Consider the following 19631-nt stretch of genomic DNA (forward strand, 5'->3'; position numbering starts at 1 on the left):
TAGTTGGAGGGGAGTAAATTTTTTAGTCTGTTTTTGAATGCAGTTTATTAAGTCAAGTATTCCTAATCTAAAAGTTAGTAGAGATGACAAAAGAGACAGTTCATGTGCAAATGTAATTCCTTATGAGATTAACTCACTCCAGGACGTTTTATGAATCTGCATTAAAAAAAACATTGTACCAAGTTTACATATAAAAAATTGTATTGATCTGAATTCCACTTTTCAGTCTGTAGCTACTCACATTTCATTCAGAAGTGTCACAAACTAGAAATAAAAAATGTACAAGTCAAATAGAATACAGAGAATATTAAATATTGGAAAAAGAATTGAATGACATAATTACAATAAGATTAAAGTTGGTCAGGAAAGCTGAAAGATTCTTAAGCTAGCATTGGAACTTGCTCAACTTCTTTGACTTTGCAAAGCTTTCCTGTTATTCCTTTCCATAGACGCTGCCTGAATTGCTGAGTTCCTCCACAATTAGTGTGTTTTTCATATTGTTCCATTTATGCTTATAATTTTGTATTCAATAACAGCCTATGTAAATTTTAAATGCGTAATTTCTTATGACAAAGCATTTTAAAGAATCATTTTGTGAGGTCATAGTGTATTTACAATAAATTTGTGATCTGTAATATTTCGAATGTATTGGTTGTGAAACTCATCTGGATACTGCCTGTTATTTGGGCGTTATGAGTGTTAATTTGCTTCCAATCTGTCATGCAATGCATATTTACACATTTGTAAAGAAAAATGCTAGTCACCATATTGGACAGGATAAGAACATAAACTGTATATTTGCAGAAAAGGAAGACTGTGTTGTCAACCAGTCCTCCTTGGCAGCAGCTAACTTTATCAATTTACTGTGAAGGGAAGATCTAAGTGTAGGAAACGGCCTCCCACTGTGCTCTTTAAGGGGATCATCGGGTATACTGGTTGGAGAAGTTCATGGTTGACCATTTTCTCAGACCGTGTGGCATTTGGTTATTTATATTCAGTTGTTTTGCAGAAGAACATAATATTATGTGTTAATAACGAGCTTCAATGGTATCCTGTTTCTGTCACGCATGAAATCTCTGGTGACATTGCTATGAGGAGCGCAGCATGGTAGTGAGAGTGAAGGAAGACCTCACTAATCCCTTCTATGATAAAGCAACCTGAAGATTCCTTAAAGCAACTCCCCTAAGTATTAAAGTCTGTCCTCCCATCAACAACTGCTGAAATCTGACAACATGGTACATCATCTGCAAAACATATTGCAGTGACTTTCCATGATACTTTAAATGGCATTTCCCAAACTCATGATCTCTCCTAAACTGTGAAAAGTCCAATTAGCATTTGACTATATCACCAACTAAAAGTTGTCCTTTAACATTTAATTCTGTTTACAATCCTGCCTGATTTTATCCTTGTGTGTTTCAGTTGATTGGAACCAAATTATTTTGACCTGTATTTTAAATCAAAAGCAAGACACATAATAAATGCGGTAGTAGGTCAGGGATTAGATTATTAAAAAGCTCTACAAAAAAATACAAAAGAAAAAGAAAAAATATATAAAATGCCCCTGTGCTCCAGTCCGGTAGAGTTGAAGCTGGTTTTCATGATGAGCTGAGCCGTATCTGCACTCTTAGTAATTTTTTATGATTTTTGGCAGAGATGTTACCATACCAGATGTGATGCATCTGGATTGGATGTTTTCAATGTTGCATCTATAAAAAATGGTGAAGGTCAACAGAGACATGCAGAGTTTCTGTGAAGGGGAGGTGTATGATTTCCTGGCCATGTTGTTAATGTAGTAGTGTCACCACTAAGATGTTCTCCTAGGAGGTTGCCTATTGTTGGGTCATCAGGTGGCTGTAGAGGCCACTCTGGGACCCACATATTCTGGTGCAGTGGGGACATGAGTAAGTGGTGGCTGTGGTTAATGTTTGAGCCTTTTGACTGTCCGTTCTCTCCTTTCACAGCTGCTGAATTTCTCTGCAACGCAGTGGAGCGAAGCTCCTTCTTCAACAGATTTCCTGCAGGTGCATCTACTGAGTGCAAAGTTTTCCCAGATTTTAGATGCAACTGGACAAGAAAAGCTGTTGGTGATGTTCACCTCTAGGAAAATGAAGTTCTCAGTCATCTCCACCACCACCATTGATACATATAGGAGGACCATGTGTTCTCCCCTCCATCCTGAAGTTAATGACCAACTCCTTTAGGTGTCTTGAAAGCTTACAAATCACATTTTAATGAACTTGCTTGCTCAAATGACCTCTTTAGGGCTTGAGTTCAATATGATGTGGTATCTGTGTTCAATATCACAACCAGATTGGTTAAAATAGCTAATATGATAAATGGGAAGCAAAATAGTGGTGCTTTATTGAGATTTAGGTAGGACTCAGTAGGGGAGAGAACTGCTTTTATCATTGAGTGCAGCAATTCTTTAGAGGAAGATAAAAAGACTGAAGTGGATTTTAGATATAGAACTAAAACTTTCCAATTAATTTAAATGGAAATTAAAACAGGGTGATTTTATGTCCTGGTTTTATGCCCTGTCAGAAATTTGAAGATCTACTCTATTATAAACAAAGCAGCTCTTTCTTCTTTAGTGGTGCAACAGAGTGGAGTGACCTTTTAAATTGTACATGGTTCATGAGTGGTTTATCCTTGGTGGTAAAATAATGGATGACAACAACAGGACAAAATCCATTCTCTTGTATGACATCCCTTACCAACACAAATACATTCTCCAAACAAAAATATCATATGAAAGACAGATCATTACAAAATTATTTTGACAATTTGTAACCTGGTTATTCATTAACACACACATAAATTTGCAGTGTTCACACTTCATTGCTTTTAATGGCAGGATGTTATGTGTAGTTTCATTTTAATCTTTTATAATGGTAATTTTAAATATATTGGAAATACATGAAATATTGTTAGTGTGTACCATTTATTAAATATTTTAGCCTAGATTGTTAACCCAAATTTACATTGTAAAAGTGAGTATAACGTATAAATGGGAAACTGAAATTGCTATGAGTCGTTAAGATGCTTTTGATGTATTGAGCAGGATCCTTCAGCCTGACATCAGAAAAAAAATCAATGATATTTAAACAAGAAGCTAAAAATAACAATATTAAAACTGCATTATATATAGTGACTTTCAAAGTCATTCTTTGCCTTCTCATTTTCTCATTTGGCTTTCAATATTCTCATTTTAAACTAAATTAATCTATTAAAAATATTCATTCAGACCAACCACAATCAAAAACTATACGAACATTTCTCTGTTGAAGTCACCAGTGCAAAGTAAAATCAGTTCAGATGAGGTAAAATAGTTTTGCTTGCAACTATAAAACTAGGTTTATAAACGTGACGTGGTTACCTGATGAGTCAAAAATCTATCATCTGCTTAAGCCATTTATACAAGACCAAATGACTCTGAAGTATGATTACAAAAGTTCAAAATTACAATCCGAGAAGTGTAATTTAAAAATAATAAGATTATGGACTTAATGTTTGAAACTTCATTGTGTTAACTCATTGTCTTTGTATCATCAGGACATTGTTTTATTTTCAGATAAGTGATGACCTAAAATAATGTGGTGGGAACTTCTATGCCATACATAAAGAAAGGCTTTAGAATTTTTCTCTAATTTCTTTTCCCTTGTGGAAAAGCCATTTGACTGCAGTTTCTCAGTAGACCTCTAAAACTTTTGAAATAGCTTGAGATCACATTTACTTATCTTTACTGAGTGGAGAAAACTACTTAAAATATCAAAGGTATGAAGTGAAAAGACTGAATAAAATACTGAGAGATAGGTTAGTCATGCATAACGTATTTTAACCTATCAGAGCACACAATACTGCTATTATATGGCTGCTATATCTTCTGAGTGACTAAGTTTTAATATGGGCTTTAGTCTATTCTTTACATTACAATTTCAGAAAGATAATTCCTAATTTTAATGTATTTTTAATATCCCCTGTGTTACACTAAAAAGATTTTTCTTTTACAGAGCTTTGATTTCATTCAAACAAAGTATTTTACATCTTTCATTCACTATCAATTGCACAAGACAGAATGAGCTTACTCATTTTTATAATAGGTCATGTATAATAATATATGCTGAATTTGTGATGATCACTCTGTATCTAGGATTCATAACAGTAAGAGCAAGCTTAAATCCCAGGCCATGCTCTCTTCTCGCTGCTGCCATCAGAAAGAAGGTACAAGAGCCTCAGGACCCACACCACCAGGGCATGAACAGTTATTGTCCATCAACCATCAGGCTCTTGACCCAGTGGGGACAATTGGATTCAACTTCATTCACTCCACCACTGAACTGTTCCTACAACCTATGGACTCACTTTCAAGGACTCTTCATTTCATGTTCTCAATATTTATTGCTTATTTATTAATTATCATTATTATTTTTCTTCTTCTCTTTTGTACTTGCACAGTTTGTTCTCGGTTACACTTTGGTTGTTTGCCTATCCTGTTGGGTGCGGTCTTTCATTGATTCTATTATGATTCTTGGATTTACTGAGCGTGCCTGCAAGTAAACAAATCTCAGGATTGTATATGGTGACAGATATATACTTCAATAAAAATTTACATTAAACTTTGAATCTGTCAAATTTTTAGAATAGAAAATTCAGCTCATGCAGGTTGAATTAAATAGCTGTGCAAATATGTTACAGTAAATACCATTTCTGACTATGTTCTTAAAGAGCAGATTAGCTTGAAAAGGCAATAACCTTTATGATATCTAGAACTTACATATGGTTTCAGAATCCTAGAATGATTACTTTACCTATGCAAGCATTTACTCTTAAGAGTTAAAATATTATATGATATTCAAAAACCTCCTTAAAATTTTCATTAGATTGTGGGCTGGTCCTAGATTCATTAGAGCGAATGAATCTTTCTCAATGCAGAACTGTTACACAAGTACAGATCTACTCAGATCCCCATATGTGTAAAAGCCTGCCATGGTGGCATAATTAACTCCTGCTACGCCAAACAATGACATCGCAAATTTACCTTCAAATGATACCCAAAGAAAAGAATACAGTTTTAGTGCTAATCCCCGCATGCATTTCTTAACATATTAGGGTTTGGCTTATTCAGTTCTACAACAAAGAGATTATTGTGAAGATAAAGCACTGTATTTTATGTTTGATGATATGTTGGCATGGGTGCCAATGTATTGGCATTGTATTGACCTGAGGGGTGATTTCTGAGTTACTTTTCATTGGTACCAGCAGAAACAAATAACAATGTGCACAATGAAACCCATTATCCTGTACTTTAATATTTCCCTGACACAAATCTGGAGGGAAGATGAATACAAAATTATATTTTATAGATAATAATGTTTTGATCATTTTCCTTGCTATTAGTACCTGATTTGACTCCAGTTTTGATTGTGAATTGCATTCTCTCATTTTTAGAGGGACTTGCCCTTTTGACAGGTTGATCAGTGCAGTAGTGTACCATGTGAACATAAGGTACCGGTGACCCCTGTTTCCATCCAGGGGGTCAGTGTGGACATGGTGGAGGATTACAAATACCTGGGGATACGAATTGACAATAAACTGGACTGGTCAAAGAACAGTGAGGCTGTCTACAAGAAGGGTCAGAGCCATCTCTATTTCCTGAGGAGACTGAGGTGCTTTAGCATCTGTCGGACTATGCTGAGGATGTTCTATGAGTCTGTGGTGGCCAGTGCTATCATGTTTGCTGTTGTGTGCTGGGGCAGCAGGCTGAGGGTAGCAGACACCAACAGAATCAACAAACTCATTTGTAAGGCCAGTGATGTTGTGGGGATGGAACTGGACTCTCTGACTGTGGTGTCTGAAAGGAGGATGCTGTCTAAGTTGCATGCCATCTTGGACAATGTCTCCCATCCACTACATAACGTACTGGTTGGGCACAGGAGTACATTCAGCCAGAGATTCATTCCACTGAGATGCAGCACTGAGCGTCATAGGAAGTCATTCCAGCCTGTGGCCATCAAACTTTACAACTCCTCCCTTGGAGGGTCAGACACTCTGTGCTAATAGGCTGGTTCTGTACTTATTTCCTGCATAATTTACATATTACTATTTAACTATTTATGGTTTTATTACTATTTAATTATTTATGGTGCAACTGTAACGAAAACCAATTTCCCCCGGGATCAATAAAGTATGACTATGACTATGACTATGACACCAGCTAGAGGCCAATGGACATATGAGAAGAGGCAAGGGGAGAGGAGAGAGGCTCAAGCCAAAAGGAACATGTTCACCTTTTACGATGAAATATTTTCTACTTCTCTGAATGACAGCTATTCCAAAGGCGTTCATCTATAGGACAAATCAATGGTAATTCCATTCTTCTGTTGCTGATGGAGTTAGAGTTACCTTAAAAACAAAATGCCTAGCTGCAACTTCAGCATCTCCTACAAAGTACTGGAGGAACTCAGCAGGTCAGGCAGATCCTATGGAGAGGAATAAACAGTTTATGTTTTGGACCGAGCCTCTTCATCAGGACGATCATGTGTGGGCTGCATTGGGAACGATGTATCAAACTTCAGTTGGTGCCTGATAATTAGCTGTTCAAATGCTGTCATTTCACTTCTGGCAGGCCGACTCATGGATGAATATTTGCTCATTATTTAGAGCAAAATGACAATACCTGAGTTTATAGTTGCACCTTAAGCTAAAGAAGCAGAATTAGGCCATTCAGCCCAACGAGTCTGCTCCACCATTTCATCATGGCGGATCCCACTCAACCCCATACACCTGCCTTCTCACCATATCCTTTGATGGCCTGACCGATCAGGAAACAATCAATTTCCACCATAAGTATACACACAGAATTGTCCTCCACTGTAGTTTGTGGCAGAGCATTCCACAGATTTACTACTCTCTGGCTAAAAAGAATTCCTCCTTATCTCTGTTCCAAAAGGTCTCCCCTCAATTTTGAGGCTGTACCCTCTTCTCAATACCCCAACCATAGGAAAATCCTTTCCGCATGCACCCTATCTACTCCTTTCAACATTCGGTAGGTTTCAATGAGATCCCCCTACATTCTTCTAAATCCCAGTGAGTACAGGCCCAAAGGTGCCAAATGCTCTTCATATGTTAACCTCTTCATTCCAGGAATCATCCTTGTGAACCTCCTCTGGATTCTTTCCAATGACAACACATCCTTTCTGAGATATGGGGCCCAAAACAGTTAACAATAAGACCATAAGACAAAGGAGCAGAAGTCAGCCATTTGGCCCATCGAGTCTGCTCCGCCATTTTATCATGAGCTGATCCATTCCCTCATTTAGTCCCACTCCCCTGCCTTCTCACCATAACTTTTGATGCCCTGGCTACTCAGATGCCTATCAATCTCTGCCTTAAATACACCCAATGACTTGGCCTCCACTGCTGCCCGTGGCAACAAATTCCATAGATTCACCACTCTCTGGCTAAAAAAATTTCTTGGCATCTCTGTTCTGAATGGGTGCCCTTCAATCCTTAAGTCATTCCCTCTCGTCATGGGAAACAACTTTGCCACATCCACTCTGTCCATGCCTTTCAACATTCGAAAGGTTTCTATGAGGTCCCCCCTCATTCTTCTAAACTCCAAGGAATACAGTCCAAGAGCGGACAAATGGTGCTCATATGTTAACCCTCTCATTCCTGGAGTCATTCTAGTGAATCCTCTCTGTACCCTTTCCTACGTCGGCACATCCTTTCTTAAATAAGGAGCCAAAACTGCCCACAGTACTCCATGTGAGGTCTCATCAGTGCCTTATGCAGCCTCAACATTACATCCCTGCTCCTATACTCTATCCCTCTAGAAATGAAAGCCAACATTGCATTCGCCTTCTTCACCACTGACTCAACCTGGAGGTTAACCTTAAGGGTATCCTGTACGAGGACTCCCAAGTCCCGTTGCATCTCAAAACTTTGAATTCTCTCTCCATTTAAATAATAGTCTGCCCATTTATTTCTTCTGCCAAAGTGCATAACCATACACTTTCCAACATTGTATTTCATTTGCCACTTCTTTGCCCATTCTTCCGATCTATCCAAGTCTCTCTGCAGACTCTCTGTTTCCTCAGCACTACCGGCCCCTCCACCTATCTTTGTATCATCAGCAAACTTAGCCACAAAGCCATCTATTCCATAATCCAAATTATTGATGTACAATGTAAAAAGAAGCGACCCCAACACGGACCCCTGTGGAAAACCACTGGTAACCGGCAGCCATCCAGAAAGGATCCCTTTATTTCCACTCTCTGTTTCCTGCCAATCAGCCAATGCCTTATCCACGTATGTAACTTACCCGTAATTCCATGGACTCTTATCTTGTTAAGCAGCCTCATGTGTGGCACCTAGTCAAAGGCCTTCGGAAAATCCAAATATACAAAACCCACTGCATCTCCCTTGTCTAGCCTACTGGTAATTTCCTCAAAAAATTGTAATAGGTTTGTCAGGCAGGATTTTCCTTTAAGGAATCCATGCTGAGTTCTGCCTATCTTGTCATATGCCTCCAGGTACTCTGTAACCTCATCCTTGACAATCGACTCCAACAACTTCCCAACCACCGATGTCAAGCTAACAAGTCTATAATTTCCTTTTTGCTTCCTTGCCCCCTTCTTAAATAGCGGAGTGACATTTGCAATCTTCCAGTCCTCTGGCACCATGCCAGAATCTATCGGCTTTTGAAAGATCATCACTAATGCCTCTGCAATCTCCACAGCTACTTCCTTCAGAACACAAGGGTGCATTCCATCTGGTCCAGGAGATTTATCTACCTTTAGACTATTCAGCTTCCTGAGTACTTTCTCTGTTGTAATAGTGACTGCGCACACTTCTCTTCCCTGCCACCCTTGAGTGTCCGGTATACAGCTGATGTCTTCCTCAGTGAAGACTGATGCAAAATACTTGTTTAGTTCCTCCGCCATCACCTTATCTCCCATTACAATTTCTCCAGTATCATTTTCTATCAGTCCTATATCTACACTCACCTGTCTTTTACTCTTTATATACTTGAAAAAGCTTTTAGTATCCTCTTTGATATTATTTGTTAGCTTCCTTTCATAGTTCATTTTTTTCCTCTTAATGACCTTCTTAGTTTCCTTTTGTAAGCTTTTAAAAACTTCCCAGTCCTCTGTCTTCCCACTAATTTTTGCTTCCTTGTATGCCCTCTCCTTTGCTTTAACTTTGGCTTTGACTTCTCTTGTCAGCCACGGTTGCATCCTTTTTCCACTCGAAAATTTCTTCTTTTTTGGAATATATCTGTTTTGCACCTTCCTCACTTCTCGCATAAACTCCAGCCTAAGCTGCTCTGCTGTCCTTCCTGCTAGTATCCTTTTCCAGTCAACATTGGCCAGTTCCTCTCTCATGCCACTGTAATTTCCCTTACTCCACTGAAACACCGACACATCAGATTTCAGCTTCTCTTTTTCAAATTTCACAGTGAACTCAATCATGTTATGATCACTGCCTCCTAAGGGTTCCTTCACCTCAACCTCTCTAATCACCTCCGATTCATGACACAATACCCAATCCAGTACAGCCGATTCCCTAGTGGGCTCAGCAACAAGCTGTTCTAAAAAGCCATCTCGCAGGCATTCTACAAATTCACTCTCTTGAGATCCAGTGCCGACCTGATTTTCCCAATCCACTCGCATGTTAAAATCCCCCACAATTATCATAACACTGCCCTTCCGACAAGCCTTTTCTATTTCCTGTTGTAATTTGTAGTCCACATCCCTGCAGCTGTTTGGAGTCCTGTACATAACTGCCATCAGGGTCCTTTTACCTCTGCGATTTCTTAGCTCAACCCATAAAGCTCTGCACCTTCCAATCCTATGTCACCTCTTTCTAATGATTTGGTATCATTTCTTACCAATAAAGCCACGCCACTCCCTCTGCCTACCTGCCTATCCTTCTGATACAACGTGTATCCTTGGACATTCAGCTCCCAGAGACATGCATTCTTTAGCCTCGTCTCAGTGATGGCCACAATATCATACCTGCCAATCTGTAGCTGTACGGCAAGATCATCCACCTTATTCCTTATGCTGCGTGCGTTTAAGTATAACACCTTAAGACCAGTATTTGGTACTTTTTGCTTTCATTGCACTGTAACTCATCCCAATGGCTGCAAATTTGCCCCATCACTTGCCTGTCCTTCCTGACATCTTTACTGCTCAGATTTATTTCTGTTTTCCCTTTCCTCCGCTCTATCATTCCGGTTCCCATCCCCCTGCCAAATTAGTTTAAACCCTCCCTAACAGCTCTATTAAACCTTCCCGCCAGGATATTGGTCCCCTTCGGGTTCAGGTGTAACCTGTCCGTTTTGAACAGGTCATACTTCCCCCAGAAGAGATCCCAATGATTCAGGAATCTGAAGCCCTGCCCCCTGCCCCAGTCTCTCAGCCACGGCATTCATCTGCCTGATCCTACTATTCTTGCCCTCGCTAGCACGTGGCACAGGTAGCAATCCCGAGATTACTACCCTGGAGGTCCTGCTTCTCAGCTTCCTTCCTAACTCCTGGAAATCTCTCTTCAGGACGTCCTCCCTTCTCCTATCTATGTCATTGATACCAACATGTACCAAGACAACTGGCTGCTCACCCTCTCCCTTCAGAATATTCTGGACCCGATCCGAGACATCCAATACACCAAGTGTGGCCTGACTAGTGTCTTACAGATGCTCAGCATTATCTCCTTGCTTTTATCTTCTATTCCTCTTTAAATAAATGCCAACCTTGCATTTGCCTTCTTTGCCACTGACTCAAACTGTAAATTAACCTTCTGAGTGTCTTGCACTAGGACTCCTAAGTCCCTCTGCACCTCTGATGTTTGAACCTTCTCCCAATTTAGATAATAGTCTGCACTATTTTCCTTTCACCAAAATGCATTATCATACATTTCCCAGCACCGTACTCCATCTGCCTCTTTATTGCTCATTCTTCCAATTTGTCCAAGTCTTGCTGCAATCACATTGCTTCCTCAGCACTACCTACCCCTCTATCTATCTTCATATCATCTGCAAACTTTGCCACAAGCCATCAATTCCATTATCTAAATCACTGACCAACAATGTGGAAAGTAGAGGTCCCAATACTGACCACTGAGGAACACCACTAGTCACTGACAACCAACCAGAAAAGGCACCTTTTACTCCCACTCACTGAGTAATCCTGCATTAATGTTTTCTTGCTCAATAGTTACCATTTAGCTAGGTGGGATCCCCCAGCTACTTAAAACCAGAAAAGAACAACAGTGAGGGCATGTGGTACATTATTACACCACCAGCACCTTGTCAGTCAAAATGATAATGGGATTAGGCAGATCTGGAATTTGAGAAGGAAGGTCTTTGATCTTGCCACTGGGCAGTAATGGCCCGCACACTCTCCTCTAGATGTAAACTGATGGGCAACATCTTCTCTCAGAAGAGAGAGAGGGACGTCCACTGGTAACTTACAGCATATGAAATGGCAAGTGCCTACCAGGTTTGATTCAATGGCGTTGTGTGGAATTAGAGGTGTGAGACTTGAAGTAGTTAAAACGAGTGAGGCTGTATTGAGGCAAATGAATGTGCCAGTTAAGTACCGTTTGAGAGAGCTTGTTCTTAAATGGGCATCAGGGACACACATTGCACCACTGTGTGAAGTTAATGTTTCAGACATCGAGAGCAATAGAAGGGATCGAGAATACCTTCACTGTCCTTCCCTTTTCAAACAAGGTCTTTAACTTCTTGTGGCATGGGATCCATGTCCTGTTCCTTTCATTCATCTTCAGTTCAATAACTTCCCTCAGTGCCGTGCATGGATAATGTCTCACCTTTTCTCCATCATGTCTATGGGGTCATGTCTGAAACTCTCGGTGCCCACTCCATCCCATGCTCAGCCAAATAAAATCCATATTTTATGGATTAATTCCCATTACTGATTGCAGGGAAAGAGCATCCCTGTTTCATGAGGACTCTGGCTTTACTGGGCAGCAACACACACAAAATGCTGCAGGAACTCAGCAGGCCATGCAACTTCTATGGAAAAGAGTACAGTTGACATTTCGGGCCAAGACCCTTCAGCAGGACAGGGCTGCTGAGTTCCTCCAGCATTTTGTGTGTGCTGCTTGGATTTGCAGATTTTCTCTTTTTTATTAGGCAGCAGTTAGCTTTAGTGTAAACCACTTGATATTGGATCGCATGCTTGGTTATTAAAGCACTGGGCACCAAATAGACCAATTTTTTGGGCCCCTTATCTAAAAAAGCATTGAAGAGGGCCCGGGAGAGGTTCATGAGAATGATCCTGGGAATGAAAGGCTAAGAAAAGTGTTTAATGGTTCTGAACCTATACTCACTGGAGTTTAGAAGAATGAGAGAGGATGTCCTTGCAACCTATTGAATATATAGATAACGTGGACAAGGAGAGGATGTTAGCTATAGTGGGGGAGGATAGGACCAGAGGGCACAACCTCAAAATAGAGGATGACCCTTTAGAACAAAAATTAAAAGGAGTTTCTTTTGATAGAGGATGGTGAATCTCTGGAATTCATTACCACAGACAGCTGTGGAGGCAAAGTCATTGGATGTATTTTAAGTGGAGGTTGATAGGTTCTTGGTTAGTAAAGGCATCAAAGGTTAAGGGAAGAAGGCAGGAGAATGGGGTTGAGAGGGATAATAAATCAGCCCTGATGGAATGGCAGAGCAGACTTGATGGGCCATTGGCCTAATTCTGCTTCTATGTCAAGGTCTTAGTGTTATTATGTTTAGTCATACGAGCATGAATTCTATGCACATACTGCACTAGGTGACATGGGTCCAGATTACCTGTCCGTTTCATCCCCAGCATAGATTGTTATCCAACCATCATCAATTTGATTCAATTCTTCTTTTACACTTAATCCACCCTGATGGGAAACATGAAAGCTTCACAGACATAGTTCAAATATTTTATTTTTACAGAGATTTGAGGTGGTGTGGAGGGGGTTGAATTAACACACGCCAGAGAATTTCCTTTGAACAACTGCCAAGAAGGCTTGAAAACAAGAACAAATGAACTTGTGTTTAATACGTCGAATTTAGACAAACATTGAAACAAATAAATCTTTTGACTTTTTTTGCATCTATGATTGTAATCATGTTGATTTTTACTACAGTCCAAGGGAACATACCTCAATCAAGTAACCAGAATATTAAATGAAAATTAGTTCTCACTATTGTCTATAAATCCAATAAACCCTTTCCCATTTGTCTGACATGAAAAGCCTCACATTAGGATGTCCAGCTTGTCATTCAAATCGATTATTCCCTGAGACGGCATAAAGAAATAAGGTGCCTCCTACAATAGATCTTAATGGAAATCCAGTAGAGTAAAATTAATTATTTGCCTCACAGTGTCATCAGATCTCAGGTTATCTTTATCAAATTACTTTAAAATTATCTTGGACCAGAAAAACCACACCACTGAGAGAACTGACATAGAAATATGCGCAGTGATTTATTTTCTCCAGCAGGCAGCATTTTTTGTGGTACGATTGATAAATAGATACATCATTCAAATTCCTCATCTAAATACGTCTCTTCAAAATCTGCAATTCTCGCACAAATATTAACAATTAATTTTGTTTATCTTGCCTTACAAAACTTGTCCATGTGGTGTCACTAGTATGACTGGAATAGGTTTGCTTAACTACTTGTTAATTTAAGAAATCCAAGATTTTGAAGTCTGAATTGAAGTTGTTTGAACGACTTTATTGGAAATAGGTGTATTTTATAGGTTTGGAAGAGCGATGTGGTCATTGTCTTGTCATGGAGTGTTGCACAATAAAAGCATTATGTCTTTGGTCTGGATGTCTTCCATTGAACAACACGATGACATGATGACCCATTTAAAGTTCATCTCCTGGTACACATGGAGAAGCCTCAAAGGAAGACAGCACAAGTTGTAGTCAATGATAGGCTTCTCCATTTTGGGTACATATCCAGCTCTACAGCCAAACTCGGGTGGTGTTTTAGAACCAATTGCACTATGCAGCTGAATTCTGTAGCCTAAGTTTTATGAACATCATCTTTCCACTATAGCTTGTAATCTCACCTATAATTAGTCAGCCAGGTTTATCTTGTTGCACCTTAATGAATAAGTTAACCCTTTATTCACTAATTAGCAACCAGCTAAACCTGCCACTGCTGCAAAAAAAAAGCAATGCCAGGTTCTCACTTATAATCAGCAATACCCTTTCTTGGAATGAATTCAGTTCATTGTGCATATGGAGTCAGTGCCACCTATAAGACATAGGAACAGAATTAGGCCATTCGGCCCATTGAGTCTGCTCCACCATTTCGTCATGGCTGATCCATTTCCCTCTGAACTCCATTCTCCTGCCTTCTCCCATAATCTTTTATGCCCTGACTAATCAAAAACCTATTGCTTTCCGCCTTAAATACACCCAATGACCTGGCCTCCACAGCCACCATGGCAATGAATTCCACAGATGCATCATCCTCCGGTGAAAGAAATTCCTCCTCATCTCCACTCTAAGATGATGTCCCTCTATTCTGAGGCTCTGCCCTCTGGTCCTAGACTCCCCCACCATAGGAAACATCCTCTCCACATCCACTCTAACTAGGCCTTTCAACATTCTCAATGAGAATGAGACCATCCCCCACCCCATTCTTCTAAATTCCAGCGAGTAAAGGCCCAGAACAGTCAACTGCTCGTCATACAAATGCCTTGCATTCCAGAATCATTCTCGTGAATCTCCTCTGAACCCTCTCAAATGTCAGCACATCCTTTCTTAAATAAGGTGCCCAGAACTGCTCACAATACTCCATAAGGCCTCACCAGCGCCTTATAAAGCCTCAGCATTATTATCATTGCTTTTCTATTCTTGTCCTCTGGAAATGAATGCTAACATTGCCTTCCTCACCACTGATTCAACCTGCAAATTAACCTTTAGGGAATCTTGCATCAGGACTACCAAGTCCCTTTGCACCTTGGATTTTTATGAATTTTCTCCCTGTTCAGAAAGTAGCCAAGTGCAGGGATGATAGGATGTGTGTTGTTAGGCATATTGCACTGGGACTTGATGTATTCATTTTTTTTTAGAAAATAATGTTCCAAGAGCCTATCTTGATGGATGAATCATGATTTTGTCCTGACCTTTGTGTCTACTTCATCATAACAAAACAATGCCCATCTTGTGCAGCCCTACCAATCATAAGTATTAGGGCCTCTGTGATGGAGTCAACATTCTGACAAGCTAGCTGTGAAATTTTGCTTGTGATAGGGTGCTGCACCAGAAGCTAAGTAAGCACTTACAAACCTAGATCTTCTTTCTCCAGGTCTACCAAAATCACATGTGCCATTTAATTAATGCCCCTGAAATCAGAGCCATTATGCACACCTACTTTTGCACAAATCACACCTAAAGGAGGGTTTAATAAAAATAAAATACACTGGTGATCACTTCTGGAAGAAAATAAGCCCATGGTGAAAATGGCTCAGGCATCTGACTGTAGTGGTGTTTTTCCTGACTTTTCTTGCATCTACCCATCCAAGGTCTGGTTAGTCTACTCATCCACCCAAGCTCTTGCAGAGTGCAGCTGATTAAGAGCCAACGAACACAACAGACAAAATGAAAACTGATCTGAAGTGAAGGAATGAAGGGCAATGGTTGACCAATAGGATTTGGGGATACAAGAGACTACAGTTATTGGGATCTGGAGCATAAATTAAGCTGCTCAAAGAACTTAGCAGGTCAGGCAGCATCTGTGGAGGCAAAGTGATAATGAACATTTGAGCTCGAGCTGCTGAATCAGCAGTGAGGTCTATTCCACCTTGTCACTTGCAAGGACGCCATCCATTTCTCTTAGTTTCTTCATGTCCAATACCTTGGAGTGGAAGACTTTCCATTCCAGGACATTGTAAGTGTCCTTCTTCAGGTAACATTGCTTTCCACCACTACCAATAGCCTGTCCTGGCCCAACCACTTTCACATCTTGGCCATGAAAACTCACCAATGTCTCTACTTTCTCATGATGCAAAAGAAATTTGCCACATCCCTTTGACCCTTAACGATTTTTAATTGTTGCACCATTGAAATAATCTTATCTGGTGGCATGACAGTCTCGTACGGCAAATGCTCTGCCTTTGACTGCAAGAAACTGCCAGTCAGTTGTGGACAGAGCTCAGCACATCACAGAAACTGACTTCCCCTCCAAGAACTTTGTCTCCATTTCTCACTGTCTCAGTAAAAAAGCAGCATAATCAAAGATTCCACCCGCCCTCGATATTCCCTCTTCTCCCCACCACCCCTCCCGATGGGCAGAGGAAAAGCCTGAAAGCACAACCACCAGGCCCAAGGACAGCTTCGATCTTACGGTTTTTCGCTATTGATTATTTTCCTATCAGGATAAGATGGATTCTTGACCTCAAAATCAACCGTGTTGTGACCTTGCACCACACTGTCTACTTGCATTATACATTCTCTCTACGTAACACTTTATTCTGTACTTTGTTATTGCTTTACCTTATTCTACCTCAATGCACTGTTGTAATGTATTGATCTATATGGATGTTTTTTTTCACTGTACCTTGGTAAATGTGACAATACTAATAAACCACTCTAGATCTGTAAAACTATGCATGGAATGCACCTGTAACTTCAATGAAAAGTAATTCAGAATACACTATTTTCCTTTTCTAATGGATGTTTTGGCCATAATAAAACGTAAGAAAGATACATATCGCCATAAGCTAAAGTGCAATGCATAGGGCTGGCCCTAGATTAAATTGAAGAATGACGACAAGTAAACAAAATGAATTAATCAAAAATAACATGGGGAGAAATTTACCATAAATCAGTTTAGATACATTTATTCCCTGTGTTGAGGTAAGTGCACTAAAGAACAAAAAAGAATCACCTCATGGTTTAAATAAATGATGTTTTGTTTATCAGCTTAACGCTCTCAAAAGCAAATCAATCTCCTTCAATATGAAATTAACTTGATGTGTTATATTTTATATAAACATCTGCTCAAATGAGTAGGTGTTACATATTGTCCCTGCAAGATGTTAACAGATTTGTAATAGTTATAATTTTAGCTGATGCCATTCATTAAAATGGAATAATTTTGAAAAATATTAAATGAAAAAATAAGTTCATGACAAATGTGTGAAAATGGATCAGTAACTAATTCCCAAAGAATGCAAAATCTTCAAAAAACTAAAAATTTTCACTGTACCCGTGAATTACTCTGCTCCTTTGTGTGCATTTCTATACAATAAGTATGAATTGTTCAGAGTTCACCCAGTATTACAAAAGTCCCATTTGTTTATACTCTATAAATGTCTTAGATAATCTCCATCTAAGTGTCAGCTTATTTTCATTCCTTTTTTATCTACTAAAATTGTATCTGTCACACAGGGACACTGCACAATAATTCAAGGAAATATATTGTATCCTGCCTGTCCTAAATATCTAGAACAGTTAACTATTTGCATATTTTTTATGATAGAGTAGGGTAAAGAATTCTTTTCTGTACGTAGCGAGTGCCAGGTTTTATATAAAAAAATACAGAGATGAGTTTTAGAGAACAATTTAGCATAAAAAACCCTGGTGCTTAGAGGAAATAATTTTCCCCCTGCAGGTTACACCTCCCCCTTCCTTCCTCCTGTTGTTCCATGAGCACCAACATTGAAATGTGCTTTAAAATATGTGCAACCTCTTAGCAGTGCATTGAGTCACAATCTGTGGTCCAAACAAGCATGTGCTTAATAGTTTATTTGAAGTCCACTGATCGTCCATGGCAAAGGTGGATTAAGGCAAACCATATAAACATATTTTTATAAAATAGAAGTATAGTGATAGAGGGTAGCATGGTGTGTTGATATTCTGCCTCATCTTAACCTCTGAGTCCTGGGTTCAAATACAATCAGGTTAATGACTATATTGGAAAGGAATATGAGCAGGGAAGATGGCAGCGCAGCAATGGCTGGAATTTCTGGGGACAATCTGGAGGGCTCAGAAAGAGGAAGAAATGTTCTGAAGGCAGGATGACACAACCGTGGCTGACAAGAGACGTCAAAGCCAACATAAAAGCTGAAGGGAGTGCATATAATGCAGCAAAAATGAGTGGGAGGTTAGAGGATTGGGAAGCTGTTAAAAACAAAGAGAAGGCAACTAAAAAGGTCATAAAGAAGAAAAAAATGGAATACAAAAGAAAGCTAGCCAATAATATTATAGAGGATATCAACAGTTTCTTCAGATATATGAAATGTAAAAGAGAGGTGAGAGCAGAAAATGATGCTGTTGCGGTAATAAGGAGGACAAGGAAACGGCAAACAAACTAAGTAACGCAAACACAAGGAAATCTGCAGATGCTGGAAGTTCAAGCAACACACACAAAATGCTGGTGGAACGCAGCAGGCCAGACAGCATCCGTAGGAAGAAGCACAGTCGACGTTTTAGGCCGAGACCTAAAATCATTCTAGAATTGAGAAGCTTGTCATATGAGGAGCAGTTGATGGCTCTAGGCCTCTGCTCATTGGAATTCAGAAGAATGAAGGGTAACTACATTGAGACCTGCTGAATTTTGAAAGGCCTTGATATAGTGGATGTGGAGAGGATGTTTCCTGTGGTGGGGGAGTCTAAGACCAAAGCACACAGAAAAGAGGGGCGTCCTTTTAGAACGGATTTGAGGAGAAATTTATTTAGTCATGGATTGATGAATCTGTGGAATTCGTTGCCACATGTGGCTGTGGGGGACAAGTCTTTGGGTATGATTAAGGCAGGGGCTGATAGATTCTTGAGTAGTCAGGGCATGAAGGGATATGGGGAGAAGGTAGGAGATTGGGGCTGAGAGAGAACATTGAGCAGCCATGATGAAATAGCCTAATTCTGCTCCAATCTCTTATGGTCTTATTGTCGTATGTTTTAAATCTGCCATATTGTATGTTAAATTATTTTATGTTAGTATGTAGTACTGTACAAAATTCTGCCACAATTTAACACAAAATAGCAATGGAATGGAACTCCTTAGGACAAATGACAATGAAAATGTTGACATGGGACTTTCTGGCTAATGGTCTTAGGGAAAGGAGTTTTGCATAGTATCTCTCCCATTTTCTGGTTAAGTATCAAATACTTGTCCATAGTCTTTTTCATGGTCTAGCATAGGCCCCTTGAGTCTGCTCACTTAATCAATAGGACCATGGACCATCTTAGTGTGGTCTTAATAATTTTCTTCCTGTTCCTCTTAATTCCTGAATTCCTTTGTATTTCAAAAATCTATACACATTGTCTTAGCATTCTTATCTTTCCAGGAAAGAGAACTCCAACATTCAGAACACACTGAGAGAATGCTTTGCTCTTCATCTCCATCTTAAAGGGTGATTCTATTTGAAACCATTGACCACTAATGAACTGGAATGGAGGAGGGAAGAAGCCAGACTGGAAGAAGTATCTCGACAAGAAACATCGACTGTTTATTAATTTCCATAGATCTTGCCTGACTGGCTGAGTTGCTGCAACATTTTGTGCGTGAAGGTCATTTCTGGATTGTTTGGCAGCACTCCTGAAATTCTTTTGATGTGAGTTAGCATTGAACTCCAATGTCACCTATATATCAA

The sequence above is a fragment of the Mobula hypostoma genome, chromosome 14, assembly GCF_963921235.1.
Source record: "Mobula hypostoma chromosome 14, sMobHyp1.1, whole genome shotgun sequence".
In the NCBI taxonomy this organism is placed as follows: domain Eukaryota; kingdom Metazoa; phylum Chordata; class Chondrichthyes; order Myliobatiformes; family Myliobatidae; genus Mobula; species Mobula hypostoma.